Raw genomic sequence first — 12,922 nt, forward strand, 5'->3', positions numbered from 1 at the left:
TATTCAAATCCATTTCTGTGCCCTTTTGTGTTCTTATCTACCCTGGTCCAGCAGACAATCCAGCTTTTCACTAACCTTTGGCACTCCACCATCAGCAATAATCCTTGCTCTCCTTTATATCCCCGCAGCTCCCATAATGAGCATCACCTGTGGTATGTGACATTTGGAGCTGCAGCAGCAAAAGGGACCTGCTCTGGTGCCTGCTGGTGGAAGAGGCTCCACTGCTCAGGGCCCATGGGAACCTGTCTGTGTGCCCCAAAGCAATGCCAGGGAAATGGCTGAACACCTCTCACCTCCATTGAGCCCCTAATCCTTGTAATTGCTGCTTGCTGAGAGGAAATCACCACACAGGGTCCTGAACTCACACAGGGTGCTTGGCCTGCCTCTGACAAAACTAGAGAATAGCTTGTGTTTGAGATAAATTCCTTATTTGAATAAAATAGATTACCATGGCAGAACCTCAGTTTTAAAGGAATGGATTTCCTTTAAAAATTAAAGGGGATATTTTTGTAATCATCTATATTTTTAAATTCCTCTTCTACATTTTTATACTGAAATTGGAGACTTTTCCCCTCTAGGAATTCATATATATCTATCAATAAATATGAGCATGACCATTCATATGTATGTAAACAACTTTGAATTGTAAGCAGCTCTGTAAGGTAATAGGTGGGCTTGAATTTTTTTCAAAGTAACAGTAGATAATGAACAGTACTTTGAAAAGGATAGGTTTTCTAGAGTGATAAGACGAATACCAAAACTTAAGAAAAAAAAAAGCAGAGTAAGAATTAGAATAAGAAAGCAGAAGACTAAGAAGATGAGTAAGAAAATAAGCAGAATACCAAAACCAGAAATACTTGCAGAAATGTCATTCCAATTGTCTGAACAGCATGCTTTTCAATACTTTCTTTTTTTTTGTTTGATGAATTGTTGTTTTGTTTAGGGTTTTTGGTTTTGTTTGGGCTTTTTTTTTTTTTCAGAAGAAAAATCTAGCTGAGAAGTTTATTAAATACATTTTCTTACAGCAAAGGTCAGTTCAGCACCAAGGCTGTAAACTGAGAGACATGGTGGCATGGTGGCAGGGTTTCCAACGTGGCAGCAAGCATTCTTCCAAAAACAAAAGCCTACCAAAATAAAAGCTTTTTGTTGCTGGGCTGATATGTTGAAAGAAGTAAAATTCAAATCAAGAAATGTCCCAGGCTAAAAGCAATTTCTCTAGTAGTAGAAATACAAGAAGATTACCAGGACTATAGAACAAAACTATTCCATCTCATAATACAATTTGCAATAAAGTAGGTAATACTGTTTCCTCTTTCAGAAATTCACTGAGACAGACAGCAAAGAAATAATGTATTTTGAACTGTCAGATATGCTTACCATAGTTTAGCATCTCATTTCTATATGTCTGACATCTGATTTTGCTCTGGACTTCCCCAAAGAAATAGATGTATGGTCTCAAAATATTGCCTTTTAAAAAGAGAAAAATATTCAATCATGTGATGAATCAGCAGGTAACACAGGCAGAATATTCTGATTCTTGAAAATGAGTGTGACTGACTAGTAATACTCCATAAATTGTGACCCTGCTCTGCACATCCTTTATTTCTTTATTGGAGGAAGTGAATGAGTGGTCATTTAGAAGTATCACATTAACTACTATCTACTGTTGGTTGGTTTTTTTTTGGTTTAAGGGTTTTTTTAAACTCATAGCAGAAGAAAAAACATACCAGAAGGAACTCTGTGAACATGACAACTTAAAATCTTTTACTAACTAAAGGAACATGCTACTCTAAAGCTCAGAGTCCTGGACACTGCTTATCAGAGAACATAAACAATAGTACCAGGATTATATGCCACCCACCAGTATTAAGGATTAGTGTGGAAAAGGTTTGGTTCCCCCATAGTGGTGCAAAATAATTCTGCCTAGCAGGGAAAAAACAGTCTTCTTTTAGCTAATGTGCACATCTGCAAAGCAATTTATATAATTTATGTTTCTTCAGACTTTGCCCCTGGCTTGTGAGTATAGGACTTGGGGCTCCTAATTATTTTACAGACATTAAAAAAGAAAGGCTTTCAGTGAGATCACTTTTTCTTCTCATCTTTTACAACCACCTGACAGTTTTGAAAAGGTGTAGGAGAGCTATAAAAACACCTATCAAATGCAGCTGTGTTGCACTGTAAGGCCAGCCACGTTGCTGCAGCACAGGGAGACATCCACATACATCCCAGAAAAATCTCATGAAACTGGGGAAAATGTGGCTTCTTTACAAAAGAAAGGTAACAACAAAGAAAATGTGTAGAGACCTGTCAAGGGTGGGGTCTTGTGAGTTACTCTGGCTGTCCTGTGGTCAGTGATGTTAGGCTTCTTAGCCTGACCAAGGTTTTTGACCAAAATTGGTGGAATATTCCAGATTTAGCTGTTCACGGGAATAAATTCAGATCTCTATCAGTTGCTCCTTCACTTCCACATGAGAAGTGCAGCCACAGAGAAGCTGTGATGGGCTGAGAGTTGAGGTGAGATTCAGAGCCCCCTGATACTGGTTTCCATTTCTTGGTAAAAATTGGAGGTTACAGGTTTTGCCTTAACTCCTCTGTCCTTCAGAAACAGGAGAACTGGAGCTGCTCACACACACCAAGCAGGCAGTCACAGTCAGTCACCAAATGGTGCCTGCAGCTCACGACCAGCAGGGCTGGGTGAAGCTGGATGTCCTTGGAGCACCCTGGAAAAAGAGGAGACCAAGGTGGGTGTGATAGGTTTGATAATGGGGCAGGAGGCTGACTTGCAAGTTGCTACTGGAGTTTTCTTCTCTTGTAAACTGCATAGAAATTTGCTCCCTTCACAAAGATCTGCTTTCTTGGATCTGACTGATTCATTAGAAGCCTCCTTCTCATGCGCAGGATTTCTTTTGTGGGAGAAGAGGACAAGAGTAGAAGGAATGTGAAATTGTTGTGCAAGCTGGGGTTGTGCAAAAATTGCAGGGTTCCAGTGCTGTTGTTACTTTAATTATTCAAATAAACAAGCAGGCAGTCACAGTCAGTCACCAAATGGTGCCTGCAGCTCACGAGCAGCAGGGCTGGGTGAAGCTGGATGTCCTTGGAGATCCCTGGAGAAGGAGGAGGCCAAGGTGGGTGTCAGAGGTTTGGTACGTGGAGCTGACTTGAAAATTGCTACTGGAGTTTGCTTCTCTTCTTAGTAAACTGCATAGAAATTTGTTCCTTTCACAAAGATCTACTTTCTTGGATCTTACTGATTCACTTGGAGCCTCCTTCTCATGCGCAGGATTTCTTTTGTGGGAGAAGAGGACAAGAGTAGAAGGAATGGGAAATTGTTGTGCAAGCTGGGGTTGTGCAAAAATTGCAGGGTTCCAGTGCTGTTGTTACTTTAATTATTCAAATAAACAAGAGACATAAATTATCTTGACAGTGCCTGCTGGCCACCTGCCTAGCCAAATGTTGGAGAAAATATGCATGATATTCAAAGAGGAAATACAGTTGAAAATGGTGTTGTACTTTTCCAGTAAGCTTTACCTGCTCTTAGTGTTTAATTAGTAAGTGTAAAGAGATTTCTTCTTTAACTATTGAGTGGGATTTTTAAATAGTGACTATACCAAGTAAGGATAATTAAGGAACTATTCTGAATATAATCTCAGCCTTAGTAAAGGTAGTGGGAATGTTTCTTCTTTTTCCTCACTTGTTGTGTTGAAAGAAGCAAAATAAACAAAAGATATGCTTAGTAAGCTCAATGAGGCTTTACTGGAAATACTTTTATCCTTAATAAATAAAATATTTTCTGTAGTGAAACAAAGCTTTTCAGTTAAAAATTAGCAATATACTTATATTAATAGTTTTGCTATTGTTACATGTTTATATCTTTTTAACACTTCACTGGATATGTTGCCTCAAGATATTCTGAGGGGTTTTGTTAATTCCAGGAAGCCCCTACCCCCTGAACTCTTCTTTCTTGCTTAAATCCACCTTTTAGTCTCACTGGTGCCTTCATCCAGTATCCTTCCACAGACCAGGGGACAGATCCTTTCTTGAACTGCTACTTCCTGCTTTCTTGTCCTGTCTCAGCTCACAAAGCTGGCTCCTTATGCTGGAAAAAAGGAGAATTTCTGTGGTGCAGCTGAAACAAAAGCCACACATAGTAAAACAACAACATGACCTGCAGCCACAGTAGGCTTCTCTTGAGTTGAATAGCCTGACACATGGTGATGGTTTTCGGCCAAATTAGTTGTGGCATGTCTTCTGGAAAAGGAGAAATCCTGTATTTTTATGATGAATATCAAAAAAGGACTTCTGCTTATCTTAACAATATTGCAAGGAGAAGAAGGACAAGGCCAGGGTGGAGTAGAGAAGCTTTAAGCAGAAACACTTTAGAGGCTTAAATTATTTCCATATTCACTAAATAGCAAAGATTTACAGAGTTAACTGTGAGCATATATTTGCTTATTAGAGATGCATGGGAGCAAAAACAAGCTGAGGTGGTTTTAGGATAAGCTGTCCAGAAGTAAATAGCTTTTGAATCTCTCTTTTTAAATATTAAAATTCCTCTCAGTTGTATTTGAAGTGTTTAATGAGAAAGAAAAAAAAATGTAGTCTATTCCAATCTTTTCCCCAGCTGGGTTACAAATTTGCTTACAAACTTATTGTTATCATGAAGTTAATAACCACAGTGACAGCAGAGAACAGTTGGAGTGTGTGAGGCTTTAGTTTCTGCTGGGTTCAGAATCCTGCTAATGATTCTGATTTGCTCTCTCCTTCCCTGCTCTTCTGGAGCTGTGTCAGGTGCCACCACCTGATGTGGGATTTCTGTGTGCCCAAAATCCTAATGTGGGATTTGAGAGTGTGCAGAGTTCTGCCCAGTGTCAGAGCTCTCTGGCAGAGGAGCTGTTGGAATTAAAATTGCAATTAACTCTTTGGTGGAATTAAAATTGCAATTAACTCTTTGGTGGAATTAAAATAAAAGTCTAAGACAGAGAGAGCCTGAGGGATTTCTTCCCGAGGGCTTTGCCAGCTCGGTGTCTGCACACAGCCATCAGACACAGCAGGTTCCTGACAGCAAGGAGAGAGCAGGAGTCTGGACTTGTGACTCTGAGACATCTCTGATCACACTTGGTTCCACAACACGTGGTCAAAACTGTTTTGTGAAAACCCATAAACCAGTTGGGAAGTAATAGAAAGGCAGGTTGGAGCCAAGCTGACCTCCTTCAATCGCATAGTAAAGTAGGCACGACTCATATTCAAAAAGTTTCAGTCAACCCTGTGGCTGCTAGACCTTTCATATCACAAGTGAGATTTTTTTGGCTATGAAGAAAAATCTATGGCTTTTCATGTATGAAACAGAAATACTGCATATTGAGATGAAAAAAAATACCAACAGTCATGCAACCCATAAAAACAACCCAAGGTGTTGATGAACATAGCAGATATTTTTCCTCAGTTAGGGAAAATGTTGTTATAGCATTCAAGTGAATGCATTCTTTGTCTCATTCAGGAGCCAGCTCAGCTGATAGCATATTAAAATTAAAGCCTTTTCCAGGATTATGACATAGTAAATACAGCAGTTAGGAGCAGACTAAAGGTGCTTCCAACCCAGTATCTGGCCTCTGACAGGGTCAAATTATGAGATATTTGAGATCATAAGAAATGGAAAACATGAGGTAATTTTTTCTCAATTATAGTCTCCAAATTCTGCAATTTGCCATTCATTTGCAAGTAAACTGTAGTTTGTAATTTGATGAACCAGAAGTTCAGTTACGTAACTGTGTTTCATAGAAATTCATGGAGATTTGCTTCATTTTATCTCATTTCTTCTTTACTCATTCATATTCTAAACAGATTTTAAAAATGCTACTGGCATGAGTAACATCATCTAATTATAGCATGAGTAGTACTTTCTTTCACTGACTTCCCTCTCAGCCTTATATTACAAATATGAATGTTTTCTTCTTTACTTTCTCCAAGCCGTTCTTGATTTTGGGGTGGTTGTTTGATTATATTTAATTATTGTATTACAGTTGTTTTAGTTTATATAATATTTTATTATCTCATGCATGTTCTTTCATTTATCTTGTTTTTAAACCGTAGAGTTATAGCTGGCTTCCATTCACCTTTCTTTTCCTATGGGAAAGAAAGTCTGACAGTCATTCTTTCTGCCCCTTCCCAGTGCCTTGCCTTGCACTAGAGTGTAAACTTTGGAATGGCATCACCAGCTTTGCACATGGCAGTCAGAACATGGACAGTCTTTGCCTGAAGAGATGTAATTTTACAGGGAGCCCAATCCACTGCAGAGAATTTATTCTCAATTATCCTGATTTGACTGTGGCAAATAGATGATAGGGGGAGGGGATGAGGCATCAGCTGAAGACAAACCCTTCAAATTTTTTTGTTATGATTGCTTATTTTACAACCTTAGTAATAATGTTCTAACATCTATTTGCATACTTACCAGAAGGGGTTGTGACTTTTTCAAAATGTGATAATTCACCAGAAGAGAAGGGTAATAAGAGGCTTAATGATCAGGTTTTAAAAGCACTATTTCAGATCAATTCAACAAAAGCAAATATTCTGATTTGGGGGTTTAAAAAAATACAAGATGAGTAGGCTCCAACTGTAAGACAAATTTCAATTTTGCAGAATTTAATTTCTCTGGAATTCTGAATATTCATGTTGAATATGAACATTTATCTTGAATTCATGCAAAAGCATGAAAACCTTGTCAGATCCACTATTCAGAAGGCAGGAAACAAAAAAGCCAAGATTGTGACTTGGTCTCTCAGCCATGTATCTTGTAATATACCAATCTGTAATTACATCAACATGTAGATTATGTCCAGTGACATAATCTACATGTCCATGTAATTATTATTCAGTGTACAAAATTAACTGCACTCCCTTACTGATTCAATATTTTGTTTCATCTTCCATGGTCAATACAAGGTCATAGGCTTTACTTAACTGCAGTCCATTAAAACTCTGCTCCAAAGCAAAAATTATTAATTCCTGATGGGCTTTTCTCTCCTATCACCAATCTAATGTTTTAGTGTTTTAGAGACATTAATGAATGTATCTTGTGCAGTCACTGAGGGATGTTGGGAACTGCCTCACAGAGATAAAAGTTTAAAGCGTGCACTCACTTTGGGGTCAACTTCACATTTATGACTGGCTTTTGAAAGTACTTAATGCTATTTTGGATGTTAAAGCAATAAAAAAATTGATTCAGTTGCAACTGTAGGGCTCAAACATTTTTCTCAGGCAGTTCCATCTCCAAGAAGAAATGTTCAGCTGATCCTGGTCAGCTGCTTGCCTAGAGCACACAGGGAGTGGGAGGCATGTGCAGGCATGGAATGCACATCCTGGACAGGGCATTCCTCTCCATCCTGAACATGAAATTCCCTGTCTCCCTTGCAAGGGGTTTACAGAGGAGTTGTTGATGCATTCCCAGAACAGGAGTTGCTCTCTGAGAGCTTTGTTTCTGCTCTGCAAGGGTAAACTTTCAAGGTGTTTTAGTTAACTGAAGTAACACTTGCATTTACAAGTTATTCATTTGTGTAAATTGCTGTTGAATTGCAGAAGAAAAGCAAAAAAAGAAATCCAGTAAAAAGAGAGATCCAGTGATCTGTAGATCCCATTCCAGCTGTCAGAAAACGGCAGATATCATTGCTGTTCAAAGAGTGTTCACCAAATTTTTCAGGTGAGTGAAATATTATCCATCTTGCTATAGAAATGGTAGAGGTGTGTTCTGTGATAATTCAACTAGAATGGAAAAAACTCAATTTCATTGTTTAAAGTTCAGCAAAATTACATGCTGCTCAATAGGTTTTACCATGGAAAATAAGAGAAAGCTTGAGCAGTGAGCAGTATTAACATGCTTAACAATGAAATATCATTAGAGTTCCATATGAGTTTCTCTGGATGACAAACTTGATTTCCTTAAAAAGTGTAAAAATGTCCTATTGCAGCATTTAATTCAAACAATGAGCTTCAGTACTTTCTACCCCCACCAGGCATTAGAAAGTGCCCTTGAATTTTTGTGTTGTGTATTATGTAAATTTATTTGTTTATGGTTATATCTATCTTCTTATATTCTGTCTGAATCATCTAAATTACAAGCTATAATTAATTCACTATTACTGCATTATGTGCTGAAAACATACATAAATAATGAATATATTTTGGATGTGTCTTGTTGTTTTAAGCATTTCACCTAAGCCTTCAGAATTTCCTCAGGCCTTCACTTGTGCTTTTGCTTCTTGCCAAAAAAATGTAATATTTAATAGTAGCATTCCTTTTTTTTGCTACATCAGTTGCTGAGTTTTATGTTAGGAACTATGATAGCTTTAGCACAGCAGTTGTTGATTTATTGGATTTGAGTGTGAACGCTGACACACATTAAAACATAAATGTTTTAATCAGTTTCTCTAGAATATCACAGGTAAATTTAAGAGTCACCTAACTTGCACAGAGATCAGCTATGAACTCACCCAACTCACTTCCAAATATTTTAAATTACAAATGTTGGCCTAAATTAGGCTATCGCACAACTGCTATAGCTTTTACTCCTGTAAAAAACACCAGAACTCGAGCAGAAAAGACCTTCCCCTCCTGCAGTTGTTGGTCACCCCTCTCAATCAGGTTTCAACAAGCATGGCCACAAGGAGTGCAAACCCCCCAGGCTGTGTTTCACACTCTCCAGTGCAGGGCTGTCAGGTTTTTTCCCACCAGCAGAGAATTCCCCTGGCTTTCCTGCCCACCACATTGTCCTGCTGCTTTGTTCACTCCATTGTTTTTTCCTGCAGAGTGATGCATTGCTGGATCTTCTCTTGCTGCAGCTGAAGTAGAGCCATCCATCATCCCAATCACTGGAACTAAGGACCTTATGGACTGGGAGTAAATTATGTAGCTTTGGGGAGGGAGAGAGGAAAAGAGCAAGAGGGTTTTTTTGTGTGTTTTGTTTTGTTTTGTTTATCTTCTCTCCCTGAGCCTGCTTTTTTTTTTATTACTCTTTCCTTTTGCATAATAATTCTGCCTTGCTTAGGATCATGATAAGGTAAATGCAGCAGTAGTTTCATTATTTCCAGAATGTAAATTTAATCAATACAAATGCAGTTAGCAGCTCCATAGCTGACTCGACTGTTGCTTGGCTTTGATTTTGAGTTTCATTTGTGTCTTTCCTTTCAACTTTAATGTAATGCAGACACAGACTTTACTGAGATAAATGTCCAGTAAACCATAAAATAATGCTGTGTAGGTGTTGAGTCCAATTTACTGTTACAGGCAAGATCTTCTTCCCATTCATATAAAATAAAGTCCAAGAGAGGCTCCTGGTTTTAATTTTAAAGACTACAAATTAATAAAACCTGAAACTTTGCCCTCAATCTAGGTCATATCTTGGCACTTAATTTTAAGACTTAAATTTAACTCATAAACTAAACCAGAGCCCAAAATCTCAGCAGTGTATCCTGTCTAACTTGGATCACTAAAAACAAAGAAGATGATTTGCCTAATTTTCACTCCTATTCCTGAGTATTCCCAAGTGTCTCATCCTTCTGGAGCCTTACAAATCTCTGGCCTTTCACTCTAAACTTCTGGCTTCTCACCCCTCTCTCCACCTTGTCATCTCCCTGACAGAAGAAGTGAAAAGTATCCTTCTTACCCTTCAAAATTTTTCAATGCCTTAAAGGGATTTTTTCAATTTGAACTAAGCCTCAAGTTTATACCAAATAAATTCTTAATAAGGGTCAGAGGGACAGAGCTACAAAGAAAATTGTAAGATTTGGGTATTAAGGTGAGGATTTTTTTCTTCTAGCAAGTCCACACTAAGTTTGATATCCCAGCTACTCTTCAGATTGTGTCGTGATGGTCAGTGCATGTCTGAAATAACAGAACAAAGGAATAATGTGTGAAAATAAATTGGAGCAAGCTTTTGTTGGTATAATTAATGAAACAACCAAAGATGCTCTTATGATCTTGTTGATAATTACCAATGAGTCTTAACACCACCATGGATTCAGAGAACAATTAAATATCCTTTTTAGAGTCTCAAAGTAAAATGAATTTGCTCTGCCTCTGGTAAACTCAGTTAGAATATCTGTTTCAATATATGCTCAGAGAACTGAATTCTGAGCCCATCAGCTTTCAGCTAACCTTTTTGGGAGAGACAGTACAAGGAGCTTCTCTCTATCAGAGGTGACCTAACCTTAGATCCATCTAGCAAAGACTTGATCAAAAATCACTTTTCCTGTGCCTTAGGGTCTGTTTTTCTGGAGGATGAGGCTGAGGAACTGGGCCCTGGTGGGCCACGAGTCGATCACACCTCTGTGCTGAAGCTTTGGCATAATGTGTGAGGAATCATCTGTGCATCTGATGGCACACCAAGTGCTGGCATAGTTACCTGAGAATTTACTTTCTTCTTTGTGGAAGGAACTACAGCACTCTGGGGCTTTGTACAGCTTATAAAATGAAAAGTACTGTGAAATTGTCATTAGTTCCTTCTTTGCTAGAATAGGAGTAAAAACTATGTGTATGATGTAGAGGGTTTTTAAATTCTCCTGTAAGACTAAGATCTTTAGGTGGGTAAAACCTTTTTTTTTTTTTTTTTTCCAGCTGTCATATTTTACACCTTTACTCAAATTCACCCTAGTTGACAGACCAAAATGAGCCAGATTTGCTCCAGCCAAGGAATGTTATAGATATACTCAGACCCACAGAATGTGACCTGGTACCTCTCTGAAGTTTATAGCTCCAGGGCCATGTATAAGGATAGAGTATTGCCCTCCTGAATAAAAACAAATGCATCTACCTTTGTGATGAGTGTCGTGCCTGTTGCCAATAAGTGAAAGAGAGCTGGTAAATGAGATTGTGGCTCTCCTGTCTGTGTAAATTCCAGGATAGATGCAGTAGGATGCTTAACATTGGAGAGATGGCAGGTTCCTGTGCAGAGGAAATGCAAAATAATGGAGAATTTCACACACTGGCGATGAAAGTGTGTTAATTGTCCACCTGTATATGGTAGACCAAATTATATGCCATCAATTAATTTCCCATATTGAGCAAAAAATATTTACTCTAAACCAAATTATTTAGAACTCATTTTTTGTTAAGGTGAATTCATGGGTGCAATTTCCAGACAGAAACCCCTGAAGTCATTTCACACCTCCCACTGAACAGCCATCAGACTGCTTTACTGATATTCTCAGCTGGATTTGGTGGCATAAGGTGCCATGAAACACAGTTCATGTCACTCATTGGAGTCACTAGTCATCACATTTCCCTTTCAGCTGTCAAAGGCTGATATTTCCATTGCTTCACCTTGTTCCTTGATATCAGAAATGAAATTTGTTGTTTTACAGTGATTAAGGTGTCTGTATTTACTTTCTTTACTTAATAAGGGTGGTTTGGTTTTTGTTGGTTTCTTTGGTTCATTTTTGGGTTTTGTTTTTTTCCCCTGACAATGTGTTTGTTTTGAATATTCATTTCTTTGCAGGATCTTGCAAATATTCTTTTTACTGAAAACAGAATAATTACATCTATTTTTGTTCCAGCTCTGCTGTTCTTGGACTTTTTCTGTTGCTGAATTGACCTGACATATTCCTCAGCTAAGTAAGGAATGTTATTAGCAATTCTAATGTGCTTCATTTGAAATCCACATGAAGAAGGAAAAAGTTTTACAAATATAAGGAAGAGTAAGATACTGATCCCTACAGGATAATCACTTTCAAAACAGAGGGAACTACATCATGGTTAGTCGTTTTCTTCTGGAAATAATTTTGCTTGGGAGAACAAAAGGATTGGGAGAAACAAGAGCCATTTAGCTTTATTTCTTTGTTTTCGTACAGATTTCCCTCAATGTTCCAGTTCCATAATCAGTAGTTATTCCTCTTTCTGGATTGGATTTATGGTCTCTAAGTTCTTACATGCTTCACTGTGAGTTGTCCTGTGGCACTCATTTCCTCTTAAAGTGTCAGCCCCTGGGGTCAGGTTATGTCTGAAACATGCAAAACATTTTTTTCCTTCTTTTTCCTTCTTTTTCTTTCTCATTTTTTTTAAAGCTACTTTACCACCTCTCCCATGTTGTTCTGAAAAAGCTTTAAAATTGTGAAGTTTCATCTTCCCAAGACTAGAACTCAATGTTTTCAGGTTTTAAGGCCCAAACCACAACTTGGGGAGATACGAATACCTTAAAATTTCTAAAACCCAGCATCTCTCTTGTCATCTGCTGTATGTCTCTCTTGCCCATGAGGGGTTGAACAGTAGAAGTTGTCATCATCACCTTCAGTACCAAAATAAAGAGGTTATTATGTCACTTCTGACTGCAGGTGTGGCCATAAACACAGAGGGCGACTGGGGAACTTGAGGCACCCTCTTGAGTGAATTTCTGTTGTCTTAGCTGGAAATTCCTGCAAGAATTCAGGAAAATAATGTTTTTATCCACATCTAAAAAGACATTTTTATGGTGTGAGTAGCTATGTTGTCTTCACATACCCTGTCTGGAATTTGGGCCAATGGGATGCCAAGTAAAGGGACAATCTTGCCAGTGTGTGGAAAAAGAAAAAAAGAGGAATATTTATTCTATATGTTAAATAGTATTTATTATTATTTTAGATCTGCCACTGGTTCAAATTTTTCATATTTTGCTTATATGAAATTCTGACAAGACTCCTTTGTGACAGAAGTATTTAGGTATTGACTAGAATTTCTTGTTTGCATCTTTTTTTCTGAATACAGAATAAAATCAACATTTTAAGCCATAAATAGAAGGAAAGCACTCTGATAATGCTCAGCTGGAAGAAGTGAGGGAGGAAAACTGTTTTTATGAGGAGGTGTTCAGGTAAATGGTCACATTTTGCTTCTCTGTTATATTAAATGTCTAGACAGGGAGAATAAAAGAGTAGATTTTTTTTTTCTCTCTCTTAAAACA

This window comes from Molothrus ater, chromosome 2, assembly GCF_012460135.2.
Source record: "Molothrus ater isolate BHLD 08-10-18 breed brown headed cowbird chromosome 2, BPBGC_Mater_1.1, whole genome shotgun sequence".
Taxonomy (NCBI): Eukaryota; Metazoa; Chordata; class Aves; order Passeriformes; family Icteridae; genus Molothrus; species Molothrus ater.